Here is a 27,709-nt window from a genome sequence, read left to right as displayed (position 1 = left end):
TTTAGGCAGAAATATTTCGCATCAGGGAGGCCTCCGATAAAACGATGCACCGTCCTAAACGTCTAGCTGTAAACGGCTCAAGGGGTATAAGGAATGACCCTCCGTTTTTTGTTTTTTTTTTTAACTCCTCTCCCTAGACTACCCCCCGCAGGTTGGACAGCGGTCTCGAACTCCAGGAAATGTCCCGTCCTCAATAACGGACCCTCTTGACATTTCCTACGTCTATTCAACCGTACACCGGGTTATTCCGCTATTTCATCCTGATGGACCAACGCCCGTCGCATCCTCGCTCCGAACCGTCCTTGCCCCGGATAATTTTCGGTCTTCTCCCCCTCGTCGACTGCAAACTCGTTGCGGGCAAAGGGGGACGTGTGTTTCGCCCCTGCGGTGTTGCCCCAAGCCGAGGACCTTGGCCGGTCCTGGGACGGGGCTCGATAAATACGATTGACGATCATCCTTTTACCTTGTTGGGCAGGGGATGTCTCTGTTGCCGAACTGGACCTTCCAAGTGCTTAGTACAGTGCTCTGCCCAAATTAAGCCCTCAATAAATACTTCTGATGGAATGAATATCAACCCCAGCTCTGAGAACAGTGCTTTGCACATAGTAAGCACATAGATCCCATGATTATTATTGCTATTTTAGGGTCTTCTCTCCAGGGCTCCTCTGGAAAGAGATGGGAGGGAGGAGGAGGAAGAAAGGGCTTGTTCCTCCCCCTACATGAGAAGCCCCCGGAGGGCGGGGAGGGGGAGGAGAAGAGAGGTGGAAAAGGGCCGAAATCTCTGGGTTCATTCATTCAATCGTATTTACTGAGCGCTTCCTCACTGTACTAAGCGCTTGGCAGGTACAATTTAGGCAATAAAGAGAGGCAATCCCTGCTCCCACCGGGCTTACGTCTGGAAGAAGAAGCAGGAGAAGCAGCGTGGCTCAGTGGAAAGAGCCCGGGCTGGGGAGTCAGAAGTCATGGGTTCGAATCCCGGCTCTGCCACTTGGCAAGTCACTTCACCTCTCTGGGCCTCAGTTACCTCATCTGATGACCCTGCATCTCCCCCAGCGCTTTGAACAGTGCTCTGCACATAGTAAGCGCTTAACAAATACCAACATTATTATTATTAGAAGCCTAAGAATACAGTCTTATTGTCTAGAAGGGGGACCTGACATCATAATAATAATAATAATGGAATTTAAACGCTTCCTATGTGCCAAGCACTGAAGAGCCCAGGCTTGGGAGTCAGAGGTCATGGGTTCTAATCCCAGATCTGCCACCTGTCAGCTGTGAGACTGTGGGCAAGTCACTTCACTTCTCTGTGCCTCAGTTCCCTCATTTGTAAAATGGGGATGAAGATTGTGAGCCTCACGTGGGACAACCTGATTACCCTGTATCTCCCCCAGCGCTTAGAACAGTGCTCTGCACATAGTAAGCGCTTACCAAATACCAACATTTTTATTATTATTAGAAGCCTAAGAAGACAGTTTTATTGTCTAGAAGGGAGGGCGTGGGGGGGGGGGGGGGCGACATAATAATAATAGTAATGGAATTTAAATGCTTCCTATGTGCCAAGCACTGAGCACTGTTAGAGAAACAGCACGGCTCAGTGGAAAGAGCCCAGGCTTGGGAGTCAGAGGTCATGAGTGTGAATCCCAGCTCTTCCACTTGTCAGCTGTGTGACTGTGGGCAAGTCACTTCACTTCTCTGTGCCTCAGTGACCTCATCTGCAAAATGAGGATTAACTGCGAGCCTCTCGTGGGACAACCCGATTACCCTGTATCTCCCCCAGCGCTTAGAACAGTGCTCTGAACATACTAAGCGCTTAAAAAATACCAACATTATTATTCTAAGCATCAAAAGAGTGTTCTGCCCTTAGCAGGTGCTCAATAAATGCTACGGAATAATAACAATAACGTTGGTATTTGGGGAATGAAGTCCACAGGCCTCGATATAAGTTGTGCCCATAGCAGGCGCTCACTAAATGCTACGGAATAATAATAATAATGTTGGTATTTGGGGAAGTCCACAGGCCTCGATATAAGTTGTGCCCATAGCAGGCGCTCACTAAATGCTACGGAATAATAACAATAATGTTGGTATTTGGGAAATGAAGTCCACAGGTCTCGATATAAGTTGTGCCCATAGCAGGAGCTCACTAAATGCTACGGAATAATAATAATAATGTTGGTATTTGGGGAATGAAGTCCATAGGCCTCGATATAAGTTCTGCCCATAGCAGGCGCTCAATAAATGCTACGGAATAATAATAATAATGTTGGTATTTGGGGAATGAAGTCCACAGGCCTCGATATAAGTTGTGCCCATAACAGGCGCTCACTAAATGCTACGGAATAATAACAATAATGTTGGTATTTGGGGAATGAAGTCCACAGGCCTCGATATAAGTTGTGCCCATAGCAGGCGCTCACTAAATGCTACGGAATGAAGCCCCCAGGCCTCGATATAAAGACAATTATAGACATCAAAATTATAGACACCATCCAAACAAGTCAGCGGGCCTCACCCTCAGCAGCATCAGACCGACGAGCCATGGGCCCCGATCACTCAAACGCTAGACACTGTGCACCACGCAACAAGTAATGGGGTCCCAGCGGGGCTCCCTGCCCCCCCCCCCAGGGCAGCAAAACTGGGGGGGGGGGCAACTAAGAGGTCAAAGGTCACCGGGAGGGGAGGGGCCAGGCGGAGGCTCCAAAGGGGGGGTGCAAAGAGGAGGGTGGGGGGGGGTGCAAGGGTGCAGAGTGTGGGGTGCAAGGGTGCAGAGCGTGGGGTGCAAGGGTGCAGAGCGTGGGGTGCAAGGGTGCAGAGCGTGGGGCGCAGGGTGCGGGGACACAAAGCAGCCCCGGAGCGGCGGCATCCAGGCCTCCCCGGCCCGGAGGAGCCCGAGGGACCTTACCGTGAGCGGGTGCAAGCCGGAGGGCGGCCTGGAGGAGGAGGAGGAGGCGGCGGCCGCGTCCTTTCTTTCTGCTGCAGCGGCGACTTGTCAAAGGCAACGACGTAAGAGGCGGCGGCCGCCAGTCTCGCGAGACCTGGGCGGAAATCTCGCGCAGCCTGGGGCCCCGCCCGCTTTTTTTTTTTTCCTCCCCGGCGCATGCGCGCTTCCCTCCTCCTCCCTTCCCCTCAGGTCCCGGCAGTCATTCATTCATTCATTCGGGCAGTCAGCCTTCTTATTCCTCAATAAATAAAATCAATTATGGTATTTGTTAAGCGCTTACTATGGGCCAAGGACTGTTCTAAGCCCTGGGGGGGGGGGGAATACAGTGTCATCAGGTTGTCCCCCGTGGGGCTCCCAGTCTTCATCCCCATTTGACAGATGAGGGGACTGAGGCCCAGAGAAGTGAAGGGACTTAATAAGAATAATGTTGGTATTTGTTAAGCGCTTACTATGTGCAGAGCACTGTTGTAAGCGCTGGGGGAGATACAGGGTGGGGCTCCCAGTCTTCATCCCCATTTGACAGATGAGGCCACTGAGGCCCAGAGAACTGAAGTGACTTAATAATAATTTTAATGTTGGTATTTGTTAAGCGCTTACTATGTGCAGAGCACTGTTCTAAGTGCTGGGGGAGTTACAGGGTAATCAGGTTTTTCCCACGTGGGGCTCCCAGTCTTCATCCCCATTTGACAGATGAGGCCACTGAGGCCCAGAGAAGTGAAGTGACTTAATAAGAATAATGTTGGCATTTGTTAAGCGCTTACTATGTGCAGAGCACACTTCTAAGCGCTGGGGGAGTTACAGGGTAATCAGGTTTTTCCCACGTGGGGCTCCCAGTCTTCATCCCCATTTGACAGATGAGGGATCTGAGCCCAGAGAAGTGAAGTGACTTAATAAGAATAATGTTCGTATTTGTTAAGCACTTACTATGTGCAGAGCACTGTCGTAAGCGCTGGGGGAGATACAGGGTCATCAGGTTGTCCCACGTGAGGCTCAGAGTCTTAATCCCCATTTGACAGATGAGGCCACTGAGGCCCAGAGAAGTGAAGTGACTGGCCCAAAGTCACCCAGCTGACAAGTGGTGGAGCCTGGATTCGAACCCACCACCTCTGACTCCTAAGCCCGGGCTCTTTCCACTGAGCCACGCTGCTTCTCTAATGAATAATGAATTCATTCATCAATAATAATACTGATGGCATTTGTGATGTGCAAAGCACTAAGCGCTGGGGGGGATACAAGGTCATCAGGTGGTCCCACATGGGGCTCCCAGTCTTCATCCCCATTTTCCAGATAATAATAATAATAATGATGATGATGTTGGTATTTGTTAAGCACTTACTATGGGCAGAGCACTGTTCTAAGCGCTGGGGGAGATACAGGGTCATCAGGTTGTCCCACGTGAGGTTCCCAGTCTTCATCCCCATTTTCCAGATGAAGGAACTGAGGTCCAGAGCACTAAGCACTTGGGTGGGAGGTGGAGGGGGATACAAGGTGATCAGGTGGTCCCACGTGGGGCTCCCAGTTTTCATCCCCATTTTCCAGATAATAATAATAATGATGATGAGGGTATTTATTAAGTGCTTACTACATGCCAAGCACTCTTTTAAGCGCTGGGAAGATAAAAGGTCATCAGGTTGTCCCACGTGGGGCTCCCAGTCTTCATCCCCATTTTCCAGATAATAATAATGTTGGTATTTGTTAAGCGCTTACTATGGGCAGAGCACTGTTCTAAGCTCTGGGGGAGATACAGGGTCAGCAGGTTGTCCCCCTTGGGGCTACCAGTCTTCATCCCCATTTTCCAGATAATAATAATAATGATGTTGGTATTTGTTAAGTGCTTACTATGTGCAGAACACTGTTCTAAGCGCTGGGGGAGATACAGGGTAATCAGGTTTTTCCCACGTGGGGCTCCCAGTCTTCATCCCCATTTTCCAGATGAGGGAACTGAGGCCCAGAGCACTAAGCGTTGGGGGGGCTGGAGGGGGATACAAGGTCATCAGGTTGTCCCACGTGGAGCTCCCAGTCTTCATCCCCATTTTCCAGATAATAATAACAATGATGATGGTATTTATTAATCGCTTACTATGTGCAAAGCACTGTTCTAAGCACTGGGAGGATACAAGGTCATCATGTGGTCCCCCTCGGGGCTACCAGTCTTCATCCCCATTTTCCAGATAATAATAATAATAATAACGATGATGGCATCTGTTAAGCTCTTATTATGTGCCATTCACTGTTCTAAGCACTGGAAGGATACAAGGTCATCAGGTTGTCCCACGTGGGGCTCTCAGCTTTCATCCCCCTTTTCCAGATGAGGGAACTGAGGCCCAGAGAAGTGAAGTGACTGGTCCAAAGTCACACAGCTGACATGCAGCGGAGCCGGCATTCAAACCCATGACCTCTGACTCCCAAGCCCGGATTCTTTCCACTGAGCCACGCCGCTTCTCAAAGTCACATAGCCGACAATATTATTAAATATTAAAATGATTCATTTATTAAAGGATTTATTAAGCCCTTATCGTGCGCAGAGCACTGTACTAATAAGGAGAGTGTCCGTTAAGCGCTTACTAGGGGAAGCGGCGTGAGTCAGTGGAAAGAGCACGGCCTTGGGAGTCAGAGGTCGTGGGTTCAAATCCCAGTTCAGCCACTTGTCAGCTGTGTGACTTTGGGCAAATCACTTCACTTCTCTGTGCCTCAGTTACCTCATCTGGAAAATGGGGATTAAGACTGTGAGCCCCACGTGGGACAACCTGATCACCTTGCACCCTCCCCAGTGCTTAGAACAGTGCTTTGCACATAGTAAGCACAAACAAATGCCATAATTATTATTATTATGTGCCAGGAACTGGACTGAGTGTGTTTGGGAAAGTACAACACGACAATAGGCAGCGACATTCCCTGCCCGCTATTCATTCATTCATTCACTCGTACTTATCAAGCTATTACTACGTGCAGAGCACTGCACTAAACGCTGGGAATGTACAATTGGGCAACAGATAGAGATAATCCCCGCCCAATAGCGGGCTCGCGGTCTAAACGGAGGAGACAGGCAGCAAAGACAAACAGAACAAAACAAAACAAATACTCTGGCGCTATGAACTCACAGGCTGTGGGCCTGGTGGGGGTCAGACGTCCATTCAAATAAATAAAATTACAGGAAGGAGAAGGAGAAAACAGAAAGCAGCGTGGCTCAGTGGAAAGAGCACAGGCTTTGGAGTCAGAGGTCATGGGTTCGAATTCTGGTTCTGCCACTTGTCAGCTGTATGACTGTGGGCAAGTCACTTCACTTCTCTGTGCCTCAGTTACCTCATCTGTAAAATGGGGGTTAAGACTGTGAGCCCCACGTGGGACAACCTGATTCCCCTGTGTCTACCCCAGCGCTTAGAACAGTGCTCTGCACATAGTAAGCGCTTAACAAATACCAACATTATTATTATTATTATTACAAAGGTTGAACGGCATCAGCCCGACGGGGAAAAAGGGAAACAGCTTCGTGCTTGACAGGATTGTATTATTCGGAGCAGCATGGTCTAGTGGAAAGAGGAAGGGCTTGGGAGTCAGAGATGCGGGGGGGGTTTCTAATCCCCGCTTCTCCACTTGTCATTCACTCAATCGTATTTATTGAGCACTTACTGTGTGCAGAGCACTACTAAGCGCTTGGAAAGCACAACTGGGTGACTTTAGGCAAGTCGCTTATCTATGCCTCTGTTCCCCCATCTGTAAAATGGGGATTAAGAGTGGGAGCCTCATGTGGGACACGGACTGTGTCCAGTCTGATAATGTCGTGCCTACCCCAGCGTTTAGAACAGTGCTTGACACATAGTAAGCCCTTAACAAATATCATCTTAATCATAATAATATTGCATTCCCACGCTTCGCATTTTCCCCTTCTGAGGCCTGCTGCACCTTTCCAACCACTCTGGGCAAAATGCCACTGGGGAAAAGCTGCCCGTTTAGGTCCTACCAAAGGCCCTAGAATAAAACAGTGTCTAAACAAGATTCAGCAGATGAATAAATAAATTAGACTTCCGGATCTGTCCCACCATCAAAGAACCCCATCTCGGCCTCTAATTCCTCTTCTTTTCATTCAAAAAACTCACTTCACAAAGCGCCCTAGATTTAATTTAGAAAAGAGACACGCTGGTAGAACGGCATAAGTCACCTGGACCTTTGTAACCCTAGTGTAAATGCTTCGGCCTAAGGAACCACCAGTTAGCTGTCAGTATGGAACCGTTGGCCAGTATGGCAGGATTCAGAAGAGCCACCCCTTTTAGCAAAATTACATTGCATTATCTCATAAAAACACACATGCGCCCGTGCGCTTGCACACGGACGCTCTTAGCCCTTCCTACCCTTATCTTTCATCACTTGGGCCGAAGACTTCTGGCTAATTAAGTTCAACCGCACTAAAGTGTTGCAGTTGACCTAGCTGTAAACAGTCCCGCAGTTAAAGAAAACAGGAACTGAGCTCCTCGCAGATGGGAGGTGTGTTGTCATTTTTTTAGCTTCCTACCATTAGCAGACCCCATTCTGCCGTGCAGCGGAGAACCAAAGAGAGGCGCAACTGAACTATAGTAAAACGAAGGCATGAGAGAGACCTGGCCAGCAGGAGCAAAAGGAAGACACTTGCTCACCTCCTCCAAGAGGCCTTCCCAGACTGAACTTCCCCTTTTCCCTCTGCTCCCTCTGCTCCCTCCCCTTCCCCCCTTCACCTCCCCTCAGCTAAGCCCCCTTTTCCCCCCTTTCCCTCTGCTCCTCCCCCTCTCCCTTCCCCTCCCCTCAGCACTGTGCTCATTCATATATATTTTTATTACCATATTTATTTTGTTAATGAGATGTACATCCCCTTGATTCTATTTATCGTGATGAAGTTGTCTTGCTTTCGTCCATCTCTCTCCCCCGGTTAGACTGTAAGCCCATCAATGGGCAGGGATGGTCTCTGTCTGTTGCCGAATTGTACATTCCAAGCGCTTAGTACAGTGCTCTGCACATAGTAAGCGCTCAATAAATACTGTTGAATCGATGAATTTTTCCCCAGACCTCTTCCTCTCTTTCAAAATCCCCTAATTGTTCAGATAACCTCCCTCCCAGCCATCTCAAACACTCTGGTTCCATCCGTGACATAGTCCCCTGAATCGCCTGAATTTCAATTCCATCCCAGTTAGAAAATAACCAAGACCTGAATGGCGGGAAAGACTGCTACATAAAATGTTGTTCAGTGAAACCAACGAAGGCACAGCACTGTCAGCAGTGCGATGGGTTCTAGAGATATGGTATTCCGTAGTCACCGACTGCAGTCACCGTCACAGTCAGAGTCCTTAACCTCAACCTCTCATTCTGCTCTTCTAATGCTAAGCTTGTCACTGTGCCTAGCACTCCTCTATCTTGCCGCCGTCCCTCACCCATGTGGTGCCTCTGGCCCGGAACCCCTCCCTCCTCAAATCTGATAGATAATTATTCTTCCACCCCGGCAAAAATCCTTATTGAAAGCACATCTCTTCCCTTCCTAAGCCCCCCTTTCCTCTTTTCTCAGGGAATATGGTCAGGGAAAGTAGACAGGGAATGTGTCTGTTTATTGTTGTATTGTGCTCTCCAAAGCGCACAGTGAACGCTCAATAAATATGAATGAATGAACGAATGAATGTGTTGGTCCCTGAGAGACAGGGAGAATGGATGAGAGGGTGGATAACCCAATGTAACCCAAAACCATTACTGCAAAGACAAAAGAAGTGCATATTAAGAGATGCAGTGTGGCCTAGCGGAAAGAGCATAAACCTGGGAATCAGAGGACTGGGTTTTAATCCCAGATCCACCACTTACCTACTGTTGGACCTTAAATCCCTTCGCTTCTTTGGGCCTCAGTTCCAACACCTGCCAAATGAGGATTCGATACCTGTTCTTCCTCCTACTTAGACTGTGAGCCCCTGTGGGATGTGGCTATCTTGTACCTACCCCAGTACTTAGCACATAGTAAGCGCTTAACAAACACCACAGTGACTATGTCGTATCGATGAGGGATACGTCCATCCTATCCTACATAAAGATCTGGTCATTTGATTGCTGTAAGGACAGCCGCAGTGTTAGGTATCGCTCTGAGAGAGTCTAGTAGCTCTGACGGACATTTTGCTCCCCCCAAATGAAGAAGTAGCTAGAGAAGATGAACTAAAAATTACCTGCCCCCTAACTCAAAGCAGGCTCACAGGGACTGTGTCTCATTCTCAATGGTGTATTCTTTCCCAGCACTTAATGGAATGGCCTGCACAGAGTAAGTACTTTATAAATACTGGTATTATTACTACCATTCCTCTCAAGGTCACACCTGGAGAGTTCCCAGTACTCTACCAGTCTCGGCTACGGGAGGGAGAGTCAGGCAAAGGCCTACCCATTCCATTCCTAGCTTGGCCAGTGGTGAGGGAATGGAAGGCAATCTGCTACAAGCCAAAACTCACCGGTGCTGGGCAGCAGCGGCACGAGAGAGAGCCGAGGGTGGAGACTCAAGTTAACTGCGCAGAAGGAGGCGATGGTAAATTACTTCCAGATTTCCACCAAGAAAACTCCGTGGATCCACTACCAGAACGATTGCAGATGGAAGTGGGGCCTTCCGGGAGAGACGCGTCCGTGGCGGCGCTAGGGGTCGGAGACGACTCCATGGCATAAAACAAGACTAGAAGAGAAGCAGAGACGCAGCGTGGCTCAATGGAAAGAGCACGGACTTAAGAGTCAGAGGTCATGGGTTCTAATCCCGGCTCCGCCGCTTGTCAGCTGTGTGACTTTGGGCAAGTCACTTAACTTCCCTGTGCCTCAGTTATCGCATCTGGAAAATGGGGATGAAGACTGGGAGCCCCACATGGGACCTGATTACCCCGTATCTACCCCAGCGCTTAGAACGGTGCTCGGCACATAGTAAGTGCTTAACAAATACCAACATTATTATTATTATTAAGACTACTGCTACCAGAAGACTATGACTGATGAGTTTTAACCCCTAACATACAAAGACGGAAAGCTTCGTGCCACGAAACCTTGAAACACTCATCATGTGATCAATCGATAACATTTTTCCATTAGCCCACTGTGTGGAGAGCACACTATTCTAAGCGCTTAGGAGAATGCAATAGAATGAATACGCATGATCTGGAATCTCAAGAATCTTATAATCTAGCGGGGGAGTCAGACGCTAAAAAAAATTACAGATATTAGGAAACGATAGGATGAAAAGACACACAGAAAAATGTAATGGGAGAGTGTAGTGGACGCTCAAACGATTACGTGTAGTGGAAACGCTGAGGGGGCAGTTGCAGGGGATAGAGGGTGGGGGGACGAGGGATTAATCAGGGAAGGTTTCCTGGAGGAGATGTGCTTTGAGAAGACCTTTGAAGATGGAGAGAGCAGTGGTCTGCCAGGTGTGAAGGGAAAGTAGTTCCAAAGCAGAGAGGAATTGGGCAAGGGGTTACGGACAGGCAAATATCACTGGGAAGTGGAGTTCATTCATTCATTCATTCAATAGTATTTATTGAGCGCTTACTATGTGCAGAGCACTGTACTAAGCGCTTAGAATGTACAATTCAGCAACAGATGGAGACAATCCCTGCCCATTGACAGGCTTTCGGTCTAACTGGGGGAGACAGACAGACAAAAACAATAGCAATAAATAGAATCAAGAGGATGTACATCTCATTAACAAAATAAATAGGGTAATAAAAATCTATACAAATGAGCAGACAAGCACAGTGCTGAGGGGAGGGGAAGGAAGAGAGGGAGGAACCGAGGGAAGGGGGAGGGAGAAACGGGGCTTAGCTGAGGAGAGGGGGGCAGAGAGGGAGCAGAGGGAGCAGAGGGAAAAGGGGAAGCTCAGTCTGGGAAGGCCTCTTGGAGGAGGTGAGCCCTCAGTAGTTGTGGGTGGGGGAGAAGGAATTCAGTATTTCCCAGGATACTGCATTTAGGATTGATAATGGGTTCATTGGGCCACCCAACAGGGTCATACTATCCTCTGGAAAAACAGAAAACTTGCCCAGAACCCTGTCTTTCAACTCCAATACTTAGTACAACACTAAGCCTTGTCAGTTCTTACTCCACAACATTTCCCAGATTCACCCATTCCTCTAATTAAACAGCCACCACACTGGTTCGGGCACTTGTCATATCCCAGTGTGACTTTTATACCAGCCTTCTCATTAATCTCCCTGCTTCTTCCAGTCTGTCCCCTCTTCCCTTCTCCCCTTAACGCCTGTAATCTTTCAACTCAAATATTCATCTGTCACCAAATCTTGTCAGTTCTTCTTCCACGTTTCCAGAATTCACCTTTTTAGTTCCTGCCAAATGACCAGAACCTTCTCATATCCCAACAGCATCGGCTTCCTCACTTATATCCCTGCCTCCAGCCACTCTTTTCTCTAGTTCACACTTCCCTCTGCTGCCCAGATCATTTTTTATTAAATGACGTTCTGCAAACATCTCCTCGCTCCTTAGAAAACCTCCATTGATTACCCATCCTTGTCCACATCAAGCAGAAATTCCTGAGAGTTGATCTTGAAGCACTCAATCGGTTCTCTCCCTCCCACTTATGAGCTTTCTTCTCCCATTAGTCATGGCTTCTTCACTCTTCGTTCTTCCCAAGCTAACCTACTCCCTGTGCTTCATCCTTGTCTCTTCCACCACTGACCTCTTGCTATGCCCTTCCCTGCCTCTCCCCTGTTATATCCTGCAGATAACATGTTCTTATGTTCAAAGTCTTGTGAAGTGGCACTTCCTCCAGGAGGCCTTCCCTGATTAATCATTAATGTCCTCACTTTATATCCCCAGCTCCCACATCAGTCCTTCCACATCAGTATTCTTGAGTCTCCCAAACACTTAAGTACTCACAACCCTCTCCCCCATAGGACTAATGAAAGTGTCTTATCAATCAATCAGTGGTATTTATTGAGCACTTACTGTGTGCTGAACAAAAAAACTTATTCACTGCACCCACTTAGAACTACAGCTATGACAGTATAATTTTGTCGTTGCCCAAAACTATTTTTGACTATATCGAAGGACTTCTAATCGTGGATTTAAGTAAAAGCTAGATTCATGGTACTCTTCACATTGTGAAAAGACATCGATCAGAATAATAATCATAATAATTATGGAACTTGTTAAGTGCTTACTATGTGCCAAGCGCTGTTCTAAGCAATGGGGTAGAAACAAGTTAATCAGGTGGGACTCAGACTGTCCCACCCGAGGCTCACAGTCTAAGTAGGAGGGAGTAGGATTTAATCCCCATTTTAAAATGAGGTAACTGACGCACAGAGAAGTTAAATCCAAGAACACACAGCAGACAAGAGGCAGAGCCGGGATTAGAACCCACGTCCTCTGACTCCCAGGCCTGTGCTTTTTCAACTAGGCCAAGGTAGTTCGTCTTCTTATACACCCTATTATTTCCTATACTGTAATTCACTTTAGTAACCGTCTTCTCCACTAGATTGTAAGTTTCTTAAGGGCAGCGGACAGAGCCGCTAATTCTACTGTACGCTCCCGCACACTTATTACAGTACTCTGCCCGTCGTAGTTGCTCAGAAAATACTACTGTGTGCGGCTGCACGTAGCGGGAGGCCAGAGCTGCTCTCATAACCAAAGAAGGCTTAAACTAGGGTTTAGGCGCAAACCTTTCTTAGCAGTCTATTGTTGTACTGTACCCTCCCCAGTGCTTAGTACAGTGTTCTGCACTCAGCAACTGCTCAAAAAACAAGACAGAAAAAATGAAGGAATGAATGGCGAGGGCCAGTTTACCCCCACCGGCGTTTACAGCTCTCTACAGCTCTTTCGAGACAGTTGTCAAGTATCAGTGAGGTTGAAGAAGCAGTGGGTCAAGAGGGTAGGAGAAGCAGCGTGGCTCAGTGGAAAGAGCAAGAGCTTGGGAGTCAGAGGTCATGGGTTCGAATCCAGGCTCTGCCACTTGGCAGCTGTGTGACTGTGGGCAAGTCACTTCACTTCTCTGTGCCTCAGTTACCTCATCTGTAAAATGGGGATTAAGATTGTGAGCCTCACGTGGGACAACCTGATTACCCTGTATCTACCCCAGCGCTTAGAACAGTGTTCTGCACGTAGTAGGTGTTTTACAAACACCAACGTCATTATTATTATTATTATTATTATTAAGAAATTCTCCCAAAGGACTCTGTGAAAAAACAGTTTCAGGACAACGTTGTTGTCCACAAGAACGAAGGCTCTAAGTATTTGGAAAGGAATTATTCAGGGTGGTACAAAGGATGCAATCGCTTAATCAGTGGTCTTTTTTGGTGCTTGGAAGGATACACTGGAAGTAAAACACATGTTCCTTGACCTCAAGGAGTTTACAATCTAATGGGACAAGTCTAAGTCGTAGGATACTATTTCTAAGAAGAAGATTTACGGATAAAGGTACTTGTGAGGCTTCCCGGAGAAATGAACCCAGGAGATGATCAGTTTGAGTCATTTAAGGAAATGATTTAAAATGATCCAAGGATTTGCTAACCTTCCCTGATCTATTGCCTAGGGGCCCAATTACAAAATTATTTTTACATAAGGCAAAACTTCCATTAGTGTCAATTAATGTCAATATTCTTATTATTGTGCCATCATTAATTCATATTTATGCAGCTCTTAGGGTTGGTGGCCACAACCGGGCGTTTGCCACAGATAACTCCAATGGAAGGTGGGTTGCTGGGGGAAGACCTTTCTTTGAGTGTCCAGTAAGATTTTAAATCGGGATGAGGAGGGAGCTTATTTAGTGCGGCTTTGAAATTCAGGTGTCTGGCCTATTTGTTGTGACTCTTGTGGTCATTTGTTTTTACAATGGAAAGAAGTCAAATCCTGTTATAAAACTGTAAATAAGATTTCACCATTGCAGGAGGTCCACGTTCCCTTACAGGCCCCTAAACATGGTGGTGGAGGGGAGATATGAGCCTGGCAGTGGTGGGTATCATTATTTGCAGCTTTTACAACAGTGTTCATACCTTCTATCGCTGTTCATTGCATGACCCTGTCTCAGTAAATTATTCCTGAGCGGATCTTAGAGAAGTCTTACTGTGATCTGCCATGTAGCCACTAAGAATCGGTCTCGTGTTCTTTATTTTCTGTTCCAGTGGTTCTGCTCTCCTGAGAAGCTGGACTTCTTTGGGTGAAGTGTTGGAAATCCTGTGTTCCTGCCACAGGTGGAAATGCAGACAAGAGTGGGATTATAGAATCAAATCCTAATGCAAACGTATCATAGCCGTTGTAGGTGATCATGCCGATCTGTAGATATTGGAGAAAAGAGGGTAGGTTATGCCACCTTCCCGGAGTCTGTGTCACTATCCTAGCAGCATCACCCACTGTGCCCGCCCTCCAACCCCCCCACAAAAAAATGATATCTGTTAAGCACTTACTAAGATGATGATGATGGTATCTGTTAAACACTTACTATGTGCCAAGCACTGTTCTAAGCACCGGGGTAGATACAACGAAATCAGGTTGTCCCACGAGGGGCTCACGGTCTTAATCCCCATCTTACAGATGAGGTAGATGTGGCACAGAGAAGCAGAGTGACGACTTTCCCAAAGTTACACAGCTGATAAGTGGCGGAGGTGGGATTAGAATCCACAACCTCTGACTCCCAAGACAGTGCTCTTTCTACTAGCTATGCCACTTCTCAAGCGGAGGTCGGAAGTAGTTTGAGGAGAGAGGTGACACGGACTCCAGAGGAGCAGTGCAGAACGCAGAAGTGGTGGATGATGGTGGATCCAGTATGGACAAAACCGCAGCCATCTTTTGTCACTTGCTGATTTCTACTGTATCCTTTCCCAGGGTTTAATACAGTGCTCTGCACACAGTAAACACAATAAATATTATTACCATAATTACTACTCTTCAATCCATACTTCACTCTAATATCCAGATCATTCTTCCAAAACATCATTTTGGTCAGGCCATCACCTCCTCATAAACTTTCAGTGGTTATCCATTCCTTTTCACATCAGGCATAAAACTGTCAATCTGAACATTGGCTTTTAAGGGCATTCCATCCACTCTCTCCCTCTTACTTCTCTCACTCTTCTCACTACTCACCTACTCACTATGTCTCGTCATCATCTCTCTCACCTCTGACTCCTTGGTCACATCCTTTCCCCAGTCTGAAACTCCCTCTTCCTTTAAAATCTGCCAGTCCACAAGTCTTCGCATTTTCCCAGCCCTTATGAAATCACATGTGATTGGACCGCGTTCGATTGTATTTATTGAGCACTTACTGTGTGCAGAGCACTGTACTAAGCTCTTGGAAAGTACAGTTCAACGAGGGAGACAATCCCTGCCCACAATGGGCTTATACCAATGTTTAGCCTGGCAGCTGGCATATAGCAAGCGCTTAACAAATATCATTTTTAAAAAAGAAAAGAACCAATTGTATTGAGGAGGCATATTGGGAGAGAAGGAGAAAAAAGGAGACTGGAAATGAAAGATCTAGATGAGGGAAAGAGAGAGGAGAAAAGGAAATGAAAGAAGCAGTATCTGAAAGTGCTTCACAAAAACTGACAAAAAGAGGAAAGAAAGAAAGAGGCTAAAGGTATGCTAAAGCAAAGCCCGGAAAATTTAAAATGAAAAGTGAAAAGTAGAGAAAATGAAATAGAAAGGAGAAGAGTAAAAAATGGGGTGAAAGAGATGGGTTTTGGAAGAGGCAAGAGAAGGGTTTGTAAATGGGGAAGGAAGAAAGGAAATGAAGCAGTGAGAAAAAGAGAAAAAGAGAAGATCAAACATCTCGGCAAAAAGAAGGATCCGAGGATGAGAAGAGAAAAATGAAAGCTCGGACATGATTCGATCTCGGTTAGCAAAAATGGTTAATGTAAGCAACATAAGAACCAGAAAAATGAGATGATACGGTGCATGGAAGGTGATTGAGAATGAGTGGTTATTGAGAATGTAGCTTGTCCTTGTAGACCACTGAGAAAGGGAAAGGTACAGAAGTTGAAGATGAGCCACAAGTGCGTAGTACAGTGCTCTGCACACAACAAGCACTTAATAAATAAGACTGAATGAATGAAATGAAGTTGCAGACAGATTTAACAGCCATTTGGGATTTAATAATAATAATAATAATTATGGTATTTGTAAAGTGCTTACTAGGTGCAGATCGCCGTTCTAAGCGCTGGGGTAGACACAGGGTAATCAGATTGTCCCACGTGGGCCTCACAGTTTTTAATCCCCATTTTTACAGATGCGGTAACTGAGGCGCAGAGAAGTGAAGTGACTTGCCCAAGGTCCCACAGCAGACAAGTGGCGGAGCCGGAATTAGAACCCATGACCTCGGACTCCCAAGCCCGGGCTCTTTCCACCCAGCTGCGCTGCTTCTCAGACTAGACAAAGGAAGATCCAGTCATTTCTGCTACAACATGGCAGCTACGTTCTTAAAGAATCTCATCTTATGGAAAAATTGCACTAGAGTAACTACTGATTTAATGCAAATTAATGGGTTAGGGATGGAAAGCTTGAAGATGTCAATACAATGGATTTTTTCATTACAAATTCTTATACTATTGTTCTGGCACTAGCAGAATGCTTCACACCCTTCCATTCACTGTTATTTTCAAGCCATCAATTCTGTGAAATTGCAAAACCACAAAGGAACACAGAATACTGTAGGATAAAATACAGTGAAACTGAGACAAAGTTGGTATTTGTTAAGCGCTCACTATGTGCCGAGCACTGTTCTAAGCGCTGGGGTAGACACAGGGGAATCAGGTTGTCCCACGTGGGGCTCACAGTCTTAATCTCCATTTTACAGATGAGGTAACTGAGGCACAGAGAAGTTAAGTGACTTGCCCACAGTCACACAGCTGACAAGTGGCAGAGCTGGGATTAAGAAACATAGCAGCTTCACACATTATCTGCTGCTCTATCTAGAGGGCGCGTGGCACAGTGGAAAGACCCCGGGCTGGGGAGTCAGAGGTCATGGGTTCGAATCCTAACTCTGCCATTCGGCAGTTGTGTGACTGTGGGCAAGTCACTTCACTTCTCTGGGCCTCAGTTCCCTCATCTGGAAAATGGGGATTAACTGTGAGCCTCACGCAGGACAACCTGATTACCCTGTATCTACCCCAATGCTTAGAACAGTGCTCTGCACATAGTAAGCGCTTAACAAATACCAACATTATTATTATTATTCTTATTCATGACTCCTCCAGACTCACTGGGAAAAGGGGAAGAGTCAGCTTCCTTCTTGCTTCACCGTGCTGCCTTCTCACCGTCCCATTTCCCTCATCCCTCTCTTTCCCTTCCTTCCTTCCCTACCACCCAATCCAGGTACTAGTCAGTCATCTACTCCCCCCTAGACCCCGCATCCAAATTTTTGAACCATTTTGATCCCTTTCTCACATTTATTTTTTCTTTCCTTCCTTGGGACTTCAATTCACTCAATAGTATTTATTGAGCACTTACTATGTGCAGAGCACTCTACTAAGCGCTTGGAATGTACACGTCAATATCCACATTGATGTGACTGACAACACTTCGTCTGCCCGCTCTCTATCACTCCTCAACTCCACTGACCTCCTGCTCCACCCCAGCTCACCCACTCACCAATTTAGACACACACTTCATCTCACCTTATAAAATCCCTCTATCTGACCACAATCTTCTCACCCGCCTTCTCTCCCACACACCTCCTCCCTGCAAATCCATCCTGTTTCCCCACAGAGACCTCCGATCTTTTGACCCCATTCAATTTTTCCGGTCATTATGCCTCGGTTAGCCTCAATATACAAACTACCTTCCCTTGACGGCCAAATTAACGCCTTCTTTACTGAAATCATCTCTCGCTCCCCTCTCCCGTCTTCGATCTCGTACCGCTAACCCACAGCCCTGGATCGCCTCCACGGTCCACTTCCTTCACTCCTGTGCATCTGCTGGCAGAAATCTAGATATCAGGCTGACCATGTCCACCCTCAGGTTCATCCTTATGTGCTTTAACTCTGCCCTCTCCTCTGCCTGGCAAAATTAGTTTCTCATCCTTATTGATAGCCATGCCCATTGCCCTCACCAGCTGTTTTAGATATTTAACTTCCCCCTTGAGCCCCCCCCCCGCCTTTCTCCCCCTCCCCTTTCTCCCATCTCTCGGCCCTAATGACCTGGCCACCTACTTAATTGAGAAAATTGAAACCATCAGACGTGATCTCCCTATAATCTCCCCTGCTCCTCTCCAGTCCCTCCCTCCTCCTGGTCCTTCTTCAACTCTCTCATCTTTCCCATCGATATCTGAAGAGTCGACGTCCTGCCTTCTCTCAAAATCCACCCCCTGCACCTGTGCATCCAACCCCATCCCTCTGCACTTTATCAAAGCACTTGCCCCTCCTTTCCTCAACTTGACCACTTCAGTTGTTCGCTCTCCAATGCTTTCTTCCCCACTTCTTTCAAACATGCCCACATCTTCCCTATCCTAAAAAAACCCTCCCTTGACCCCACAGCTCCCTCCAGTTATCGCCCCATCTCCCTCTTACCATTCCTCTCCTAACTCCTCGAGCAAGTTGTCTACGCCTGCAGTCTCAAGTTCCTTTCCTCCATTTCTCTCCTTGACCCAATCCGATCTGCCTCCGTCCGCTTCACTCCACAGAAACCGCCATCTCAAAGATCATAAATGATCTCCTTCTTGGCGAATCCAACGGCCTCTCCTCCATCCAAGATTAGAATGTCATTATGGTATCATCATCATTTATGGTATTTATCGAGCTCTCGCTGTGTGCAGAGCACGTAGTCGCACCAGTCGCAACTACGGGAGGGAGAGTCAAGCGGAGGCCTCCCCGTTCCATTCCTAGCTTGGCCAGTGGCTAGCGAGTGGAAGGCCATCTGCCACAAATCAAAACTCACCCGTGCAGGGGAGCGCTAGCATGGGAGAGAGTCGAGAGCGGACACTCAAGTTGATTGTGCGAAAGTAAACCGCGTCCATATTTTTACCGAGGAAACTCTACGGATCCGCTACCACAACGACGGCAGATGGAGGTGGGGCACCGTGGGAGAGACGCGTCCGTGGCGTCCCTACGGGTCGGAGATGACTCGAAAGCATAAGACAAGACCCCGGCTGATGGTTCTAATTTGTCCATGTCACCGGCACTGCTGTATCGGTGGGTGCCTGGATCTCCTTCATTCCTTATTAATGAGTTTGGCAAATCTCATCCTTCGGCAGGGTGGGGTGGAGGAAGCCAGGGAAGAGCGCTAAGTGGAGGATTAGCATATGCCTCTCCCAACCAGCTCTACTACACCCATGCCCTCTCCCTTCCCATTCTCCCGCTGCCTGTAGCTCTTCTGACCTCCTTTGCCTGTGCGTAAGGGAACGGGCCTGCCAACTCCGTTATATTGTACTCTCCCAGTGCTGAGTACAGTGCTCCGCACACAGTAAGCGCTCGATAAAGACCGCTGATGACTACCTCTGTGGTTTGATCCCCAGATAAAAACGTCTAGGGAAATATTTGATTTTTCAACCCTTTGTATACTCACCTCTAATCACCCACCCGGTCTCTTGGGCTGGGAATCCAACTGCAGGACTTGTTTGGCAAGAGAGGTAAGCGAAAGAGGATGAAACTACAGCTCCAATCCTTTATTCATTCATTCATTCAATAGTATTTATTGAGCGCTCACTATGTGCAGAGCACTGTACTAAGCGCTTGGAATGTACAATTCGGCAACAGACAGAGACAATCCCTGCCCATTGACGGGTTTACAGTCTAATCCTAATCCCTTCACCCAGACTCTTGTCTGATGATCATAATGTGGTGCTAAATATATTGAAACCCTCCTGTTCCCCTGTTACTCATCACCAGAGAGTGTTTTGGGAAAATGGCAACTAAGCTTTTTTGAAAAGTGCCTCTCTGTAGGGTAAGGTAAGACGACAGGGCTCTCGATAGAACAATAGAATTATGCCTTTGAGGAGACTGAATAGGAACAGCAGGGTATTTCTGCCTTCATCACGCATTTCTTTCTCATCTGACTCATCCTCCATTTTTTTATGGTATTTGTTAAGTGTTTACTATGTGCCAGACACTGTACTAAGTGCTGGGATGGATACAAGTTAATCAGGCTGGACACAGTCCCTCTCCCACATAGGGCTCACAGTCCTAATCCCCATCTTATAGATGAGGTAACTGAGGCACAGAGAAGTGAAGTGACTTGCCCAAGGTCACGCAGCAGCCAGGTGGCAGAGCCGGGATTGACTGATCGAGTCACTCATTCATTCAATGGTATTTATTAAGGGATTAGAACCCAGGTCCTTCTGACTCCCAGGCCTGTGCTCTATCCACTAGGCCACGTTGCTTCCATCTGCAAAGTAATAGGGTAAAATAAATGGGTAATGATGGAAAGCAACTGGGGACGCTCAATGGGGGACCCTGAGTCCAGAGATTGGACATTCCAACAACAACTTTAGGCAGGGACTTAAGCCAACTAAGAACTGGCTAGGTTAGTTTGATGGAACCCAACTAATAATAATAATAATAATGTTGGTATTTGCTAAGTGCTTACTATGTGCCAAGCACTGTTCTAAGCACTGGGGTAGATACAAGATAAGCAGATGGTCCCACGTGGGGCTCACAGTCTCCATCCCCATTTTGCAGATGAGGTAATAGAGGCACAGAGAAGTGAAGTGAATGGCCCAAGGTCACAAAGCTGACAAGCTGTGGAGTCGGGATTAGAACCCATGACCTCTGACTCCCAAGCCCGGGCTCTTTCTGCTAAGCCATGCTGCTTCTCCACTCCTCTCCTCCTAATAATAATAATGGTGGTATTCCTTAAGCGCTTACTACGTGCAAAGCACCGTTCTAAGCGCCGGGGGGATACAAGGTAATCAGGTTGTCCCACGTGGGGCTCACAGTCTTCATCCCCATTTTACAGTTGAGGTAACCGAGGCCCAGAGAAGTGAAGTGACTTGCCCGAAGTCACACAGCTGGCAAGCGGCAGAGCCGGGATTCGAACCCCTGACCTCCGACTCCCAAGCCCGGGCTCTTTCCACCGAGCCACGCTGCTTCTCCTACTTCTGAAGGGCTGAGGAATGAGTCTTCCTCAGAAAAAGATGAGTGTGCTGGGACTCCAATTCCATCTTCGGATTTGGGCTGCAAAAAGTAGCCAATTTCGCCCACAGATCAAGACAAAGATGGAAAGCGAGCCAAGGTTTTTCAAAGGAATAGCTGGTTCAGGAAGAGGCTTGAACTGGGCCTCCATTTCCAGGAACCCTCAATTTGAAGCTGATCTAGGGAAAAAAATAGCCCAAAACTTTTCAATGAACGCCTGAAGGAGGAAGCGTTCCCCATTAACCTCCTGCATTCACAGCGTATCCTCCCCAACGACTGTGGTTTCTATTTCATCTGGTTGCCAAGGGAAAAGCAGACGGGTTCTTTATTGCCTTCTTTGTGCTGAATTGCTGACCTCTGCCTCGTGCTCATCCCAGCCCCTACAAATGGAACTTTTTTGCTGTCGTTATCAAAAGGCAAACTTGTGTCTGAGGTTGGGACCCAGATGAATTCCCCTTCGTGCCGAGGCTATAGAGAGTCGATAATGTTGATTACCCATTGCGGGTAAAGGAACAAGAGAGAAGCAGCGTAGCTCAGTGGAAAGAGCCCGGGCTTGGGAGGCAGAGGTCAGGGGTTCGAATCCCGGCTCTGCCACTCGGCAGCTGTGTGACTGTGGGCAAGTCACTTCACTTCTCTGGGCTTCAGTGACCTCATCTGGAAAATGGGGATGAAGACTGTGAACCTCACGGAAGTCAACCCGATTACCCTGTATCTCTTCCAGTGCTTAGAACAGTGCTCTGCACATAGTAAGCACTTAACAAATACCCACATTATGCAGCGTGGCTTACTGGAAAGAGCCCGGGCTTGGGAGTCAGAGGTCATGGGTTTGAATCCCAGCTCTGCCACTTGTCAGCTGGGTGACTGTGAGTAAGTTACTTAGCTTCTATGTGCCTCAGTGACCTCATCTGTAAAATGGGGATTAACTGTGAACCTCATGTGGAACAACCTGATGACCCTGTATCTCCCCCAGCGCTTAGAACAGTGCTCTGCACATAGTAAGCGCTTAACAAATACCAACATTATTATTATTACTATTATTATTATTTATTGTATTCTCCCAAATGCTTAGTACAGTGTTCTGCACACAGTTAATACTCAATGAATACCACTGAAGTCTACCTCTGTGACCTGATTCCAAGAGAAAACTAAACTAGGGAAATGTTTGATTTTTCCCCAATTTTTATACTCACAAACGAATGATCTATTTGATATATATTTGATATATTCACAATTTGGGTGATTCCCAAATCTATATCTCCAGCCCTGATCTCTCTGCCTCTCTGAAGTCTCACATTCCCTCCCACCTTCAAGGCATCTCTACTTGGCTGTCCTGTCGTCACCTCAAACTTAACGTCTTCAAAACAGAACTCCTTATCTTCCTACCCAAACCCTGTCCTCCCCCCGCCTTTCTTATCACTGTAGGCAGCACCACCATCCTTCCTGTCTCACAAGCCTGTAACCTTGGCGTTATCTTTGACTCCTCTTTCTCATTCTAACCACATATTCAATTTATTGCCAAATTCTGTCAGTTTAACCTTGGTAACATTGTTAAAAATCCATCCTTTCCTCTTAACCCAAACTGTTACCTCGTTAATCCGAGCACTTATCTTATCGCTCCTTGATTATAATAATAATAATGTCGGTATTTGTTAAGCGCTTCCTTTGTGCCGAGCACCGTTCTAAGCGCTGGGGGAGATACAAGGTCATCAGGTTGTCCCACGTGAGTCTCACAGTTAATCCCCATTTTACAGATGAGGGAACTGAGGCACAGAGAAGTGAAGTGACTCGCCCACCGTCCCACAGCTGCCAAGTGGCAGAGCCTGGATTCGAACCCATGACCTCTGACTCCCAAGCCCTGGCTCTTTCCACTGAGCCACGCCGATTATTGTATCAGCCTCTTTGCTGACCTCCCTGCCTCCTGTCTCTCTCCACTCCAGTCCATACTTCACTCGCTGCCCAGATGACCGGATTATTTTTAAACCCGTCAACGGGCAGGGAGCGTCTCTATCTGTTGCCGATTTGTACATTCCAAGCGCTTAGTACAGTGCTCTGTACATAGTAAGCGCTCAATAAATACTATTGAATGAATGAATGAGTTTTTCCTTCAAAAATGTTCAGTCCACGTCTCCCTACTCCTCCAGAACCTCCAGTGGTTGTCCATCCACCTCTGCATCAAAAGAAACTCTAGCTTCGGCTTTAACGCACTCAATCACCTTGGCCCCTCCTACCTCACCTTGCTAATCTCCTACTACAACTCAGCCTGCACACTTCCCTCCTCTAATGTCAACCTAGTCCGTGTACCCCCATCTTGTTTATCTCGCTGCCGACCTCCCGCCCACGTCCTCTCTCTGCCCTGGAACACCTTCCCTTTTCATATCTGACAACGACTCTCCCCACCTTCAAAGCCTTATTGAAGGCACACCTCCTCCAAGAGGCCTTCCCTGACTAAATCCTCATTTTCTCTTTTCCCACTCCCTACTGCATCATCCTGACTTGTTCCCTTTATTCACCACTCTCATCCCCAGCCCCACAGCACTTATATATATTTCCATAATTTATTTATTTGCCTCTCTGCTAGACTGTAAGCTCACTGTGGGCAGGGAATGTGTCTGTTGTATTGTCACGTTGTAGTTTCCCAAATGCTCAGTACAATGCGCTACCCACAGTGAGCACTCAATAAATATGATCCATTACTCACCTCTCAACCATCGCTAGTCACTGTTCAATTCCCAAAATCAGTGGAATTAAACTCATTCAACTTACACATATGGAGTGCCTTTAAAGTGCCTGCCCCTAAACTAGATCAGTAATAAGAATAATGATACCACCGATAATAATGATGATAAATTATGGTATATGTTAAACACTTACCGTATGCCAGGCATGGTATTAAGTTCTGGGGTAGATATAGTACTGACAGTTTGGACTCTGTCCCTGACCCACATGGAGCTCACTATTTAAGAAGGAGGGAGAACAGAGAGGGAAGCAGCGTGACACAGTGAAAAGAACCCGGGCTTGGGAGTCACAGGTCATGGGTTCAAATCCCGGCTCAGCCACTTGTCAGCTGCATGACTTTCAGTTACCTCATCTGTAAAATGGGGATTAAGACTGTGAGCCCCATGTGGGACAACCTGATCATCTTGTATCCTCTCCAGCACTTAGAACAGTGCTTTGCACTTAGTAAGCGCTTAACGAATGCCATCGTTATTATATCGAATCCCCATGAAACCCCAGTTTACAAATGAGGAAACTGACATACAGGGAAGTTAAGTAACTCGCCAAGGTCCCGCAGTTAGTCAAGTGACCGTCAGGATTACAAACCAGGTCTGACTCCCAGGCCCACACTCTTTCCACTAGGCCACACTACTTTTCATGACTTTATCATGGGAAGTGAACATCCAACACCTGGATGTAAAGGACACAAATTTAAGCAGAGATATTAAATTAGCAAATAAGTCAAGGGGGCAAGGGGAGAAGAGGAGGGTGATTTTGTTTTTTATGAGGTCTGTCCCGTCCTTCTGATTTTTTCCACTTCCAATCTGGCATCACGTGAGACAAGAAGGAGGTATTCACTACCCCTAGAAATACTAGACTAGGTTCCCCCCGCCCCCCCCCCAACCAATGATTCCTCCTATTCTCTGACGAGAAGATTGGATGCTCTAAAACTAGAGGAAGTGTGTGTGTCTGTGTGTTCTTTCTCTTTCGTTAAGTGGGAATTTTCAGTTCCTACCTGAGGGCAGATGTGGCTATAACCTTTTATCAGGATGAAGCATTTCTCTAGGAAGAGATTAACAATCTGTAGTAGAAAACTGAGCTCCTAAATGTCACTTTCTAGAGATAATGATGGGGGGGGGGAGGGCGGGGGGAACTGTAGAGGAGAAGAAAATACCGTCCCTGGAAACACAGGCTGGAATGACGGGACATTCTCAGAATAGCCCTGTGGGTGGACTGAGAGAGAAAACAGTCAGAAGAAGAAAATGGAAGGAGCTGGGGGAGGGACAGGAGGAGAAGGCCACCCCATATATTTCAAGGAAATGCAGAGGGCCAGAGATATGTGTGGAAACCGGCTATTTCAGTAGAACACATGATCGAGGATTAAATACGCTCTTGCGGCAAGTGTTAAACTGGAACGGAAGATTGGGGATTTACCCTCAGCAACACCAATAATTTCCTGTGGAGTTCAGTGATTCCAAGCCTCCTCTACCAGATAGTAATCACCAACAGGCAATGCTTGTAAAAGACTATGAAAGATGATTCCCTGAGTCCTTGATTAAGAATTTACTCCCTACTCCCAAGGGGAAAAAAAAAACAAAAACAGGGCAGAAGCCCTTCCTCTGAAAATTACCCACCCTTATTGAACCTTTCATCATATCAGATTCAAAGTGCCAACTCTCTTCATGGCTCTGTCACTCACCCAAGAGCCATTCGGCCATCCCGGAGCCCACAAATAACGGAAGAAAAGCAAAAATTCAGCTTCCCTAAGTGCTGTCCAGTTGCTGAGAAGCCAAGGAGAATAACAATTTCATTCTGGAACAGATTTCTGCAGCCTCCGGGAGATGCCGGAGGAGCTGTCCAGCAAAAACGACAAGAAGCTAAACTGAAGATGGAAGTAGAAATTTCCAAAACATTCATAGCCCACGGTGAACATCCCCTGTGTTCTGAGTGTATCTGGCACAGCCGAAAATAGAAAGATGCCAGACGTGATCAGAATTTATAATCTGAATTAGGCAGACGTGAAACCTTCCGAGAGAAAGAGGTCAAACTTGCGGGTGACGGATTTTGAAGACTTCCCCATCTCCACCTACTCCCTCCTCTCTTCTTTCTTCTTCCTTTTTTAATGGTATTTGTTAAGTGCTTACTATAAGACATCATTAGCATCAGCATCATCCGCATCAAACAGAAACTCGTTACCTTCGGCTTTAAAGCACTCCATCGCCCTGCCCCCTCCTACCTCACCTCGCTACTCTCCTACCGCAACCCAGACTGCACAATTTGCTCTTCTAACGATAATAATAATAATAATTCTGGTATTTGTTAAGTGCTTCGTGCCAGGCACCATACTAAGCAGTGGGGTGGGTACAAGCAAATCGGGTTGGACACGATCCTTATTCCATGTGGGGCTCACAGTCTCAATCCCCGTTTTATAGATGAAGTAACCGAGGCACAGAGAAGTTGTGACTTGCCCAAGGTCACACAGCAAACAAATGGCAGAGCCGGGATCAGTGCCCATGACCTTCCGACTCCGAGGCCCGTGTTCTAGCCACTACGCAAAACCTTGATCTCGTCTATCTCGCCGCCGACTTCTTGGCTGCCTCCTGCCTCTGGCCTGGAACACCCTCCTTTTACATATCTGAGAGACAATTACTCTCCCCTGCTTCAAAGCTTTATTGCAGACACATCTCTTCCAAAAGACCTTCTGCATCAACCTGACTTCCTCCCTTTATTCTGCTGGCGCCACAGCACTTTCGTGCATATCCGTAATATATTCATTTGTATTAACGTCCATCTCTCCCTCTAGACCGAAAGCTCGTTGTGGGTAGGTAACGTGTCCGTTATATTGTTATGTTGGATTCTCTCAAGTACTTAGCACGGTGCCCTGACCTAGTGAGTGTTCAATACCGGACAGTAAATAATGTAAATAGTAAATCATAATAAATATGATTGTCTGATTGATTGCCAGCCACCAAACTTAGGGATGGGGTAAATACAAGTTAATCAATAATAATAATAATAATGTTGGTATTTGTTAAGCGCTTACTATGTGCCAAGCACTGTTCTAAGCGCTGGGGTAGACACAGGGGATTCAGGTTGTCCCACGTGGGGCTCACAGTCTTAATCCCCATTTTGCAGATGAGGTAACTGAGGCACAGAGAAGTTAAGTGACTCGCCCAAAGTCACACAGCTGACAAGTGGCCGAGCCGGGATTCGAACCCATGAACTCTGACTCCAAAGCCCTGCTCTTTCCACTGAGCCACGCTGCTTCTCTAATCAGGTTGGACACAGTCCACGTTCATTCATTCACTTATTCGATCATAGTTATCGAGGACTTCCTATGTGCAGAGCACTGTAATAAGCAAGAGAGGGTACAAAATAACGATAAACAAACACCTTCCCTGCCCACAGAGAATTTACAGTCTAGAGGGATATCGGGTTGGACATTGGCAAGGTGATGTTCATTCATTCACTTATTCAATCCTATTTATTCAGCACTTACTATGTGCAGAACACTGTAATAGGCACTTGAGAGGGTGTAAAATAACAATAAGCACATTCCCGGCCCACAGAGAGCTTACAGGCTAGAGGGAAATGGGGTTTGGACAAAGTGCCTGTCCCATATGGGGCTCATAGTATTAATCCTCATTTTACAGCTGAGGAAACTGAGGCGAATAGAAGTGAAGTGACTTGCCCAAGGTCACACGGGAGACAAGTGGCAGAGCCAGGATCGCAACCCAGGTCCTTCTGACTCTTTCCGATCTTCCTTCATCCTCCCCGTCCAAATAGTGGTTCTTATTTGGAGCTCTTGGTGAAACTCCCGGGGATGGGGGGGGGGGGGGGAAGAGGAGGGAGAGAAACTGGTAGAATTTAATGGCATTTAATAAGCATCTGCTTTATCTAAAGCACCGTTCCAAGTTCTGGTATAGATAAAGGATAGTGACTGCAGAAGGGATGAGAGTTGTTCTGCTGGGAGTATTTCTGGCTCCAGCTCTGTCCTATACCTGCTAACTCCACA

The 27,709-nt window shown here is 47.0% G+C and overlaps 1 protein-coding gene and 1 non-coding gene across 2 annotated transcripts in view; one reads left to right on the top strand and one right to left on the bottom strand.

Moving 5' to 3' along the window:
- HERC1 (HECT and RLD domain containing E3 ubiquitin protein ligase family member 1) overlaps nt 1-3,006 on the bottom strand; it is a 160,039-nt gene extending 157,033 nt beyond the window's left edge. The window contains exon 1 of the mRNA XM_039912031.1: nt 2,903-3,006. The gene's annotated coding sequence lies outside the window, so the exon portion shown is untranslated. The remainder of the gene's footprint in view (nt 1-2,902) is intronic.
- A 6,233-nt stretch (nt 3,007-9,239) lies between these two features.
- LOC114812553 lies at nt 9,240-9,377 on the top strand. The gene has a single exon (XR_003760204.1). It is a non-coding gene; the product is annotated as a small nucleolar RNA SNORA7 (small nucleolar RNA).
- The last annotated feature ends 18,332 nt before the right edge of the window (nt 9,378-27,709 follow it).

Source organism: Ornithorhynchus anatinus, chromosome 5 (assembly GCF_004115215.2).
Source record: "Ornithorhynchus anatinus isolate Pmale09 chromosome 5, mOrnAna1.pri.v4, whole genome shotgun sequence".
Lineage (NCBI taxonomy): Eukaryota > Metazoa > Chordata > Mammalia > Monotremata > Ornithorhynchidae > Ornithorhynchus > Ornithorhynchus anatinus.
The sequence above is the reverse complement of the archived record's forward strand: the minus strand, read 5'-3'. Positions and strand labels throughout refer to the sequence as shown.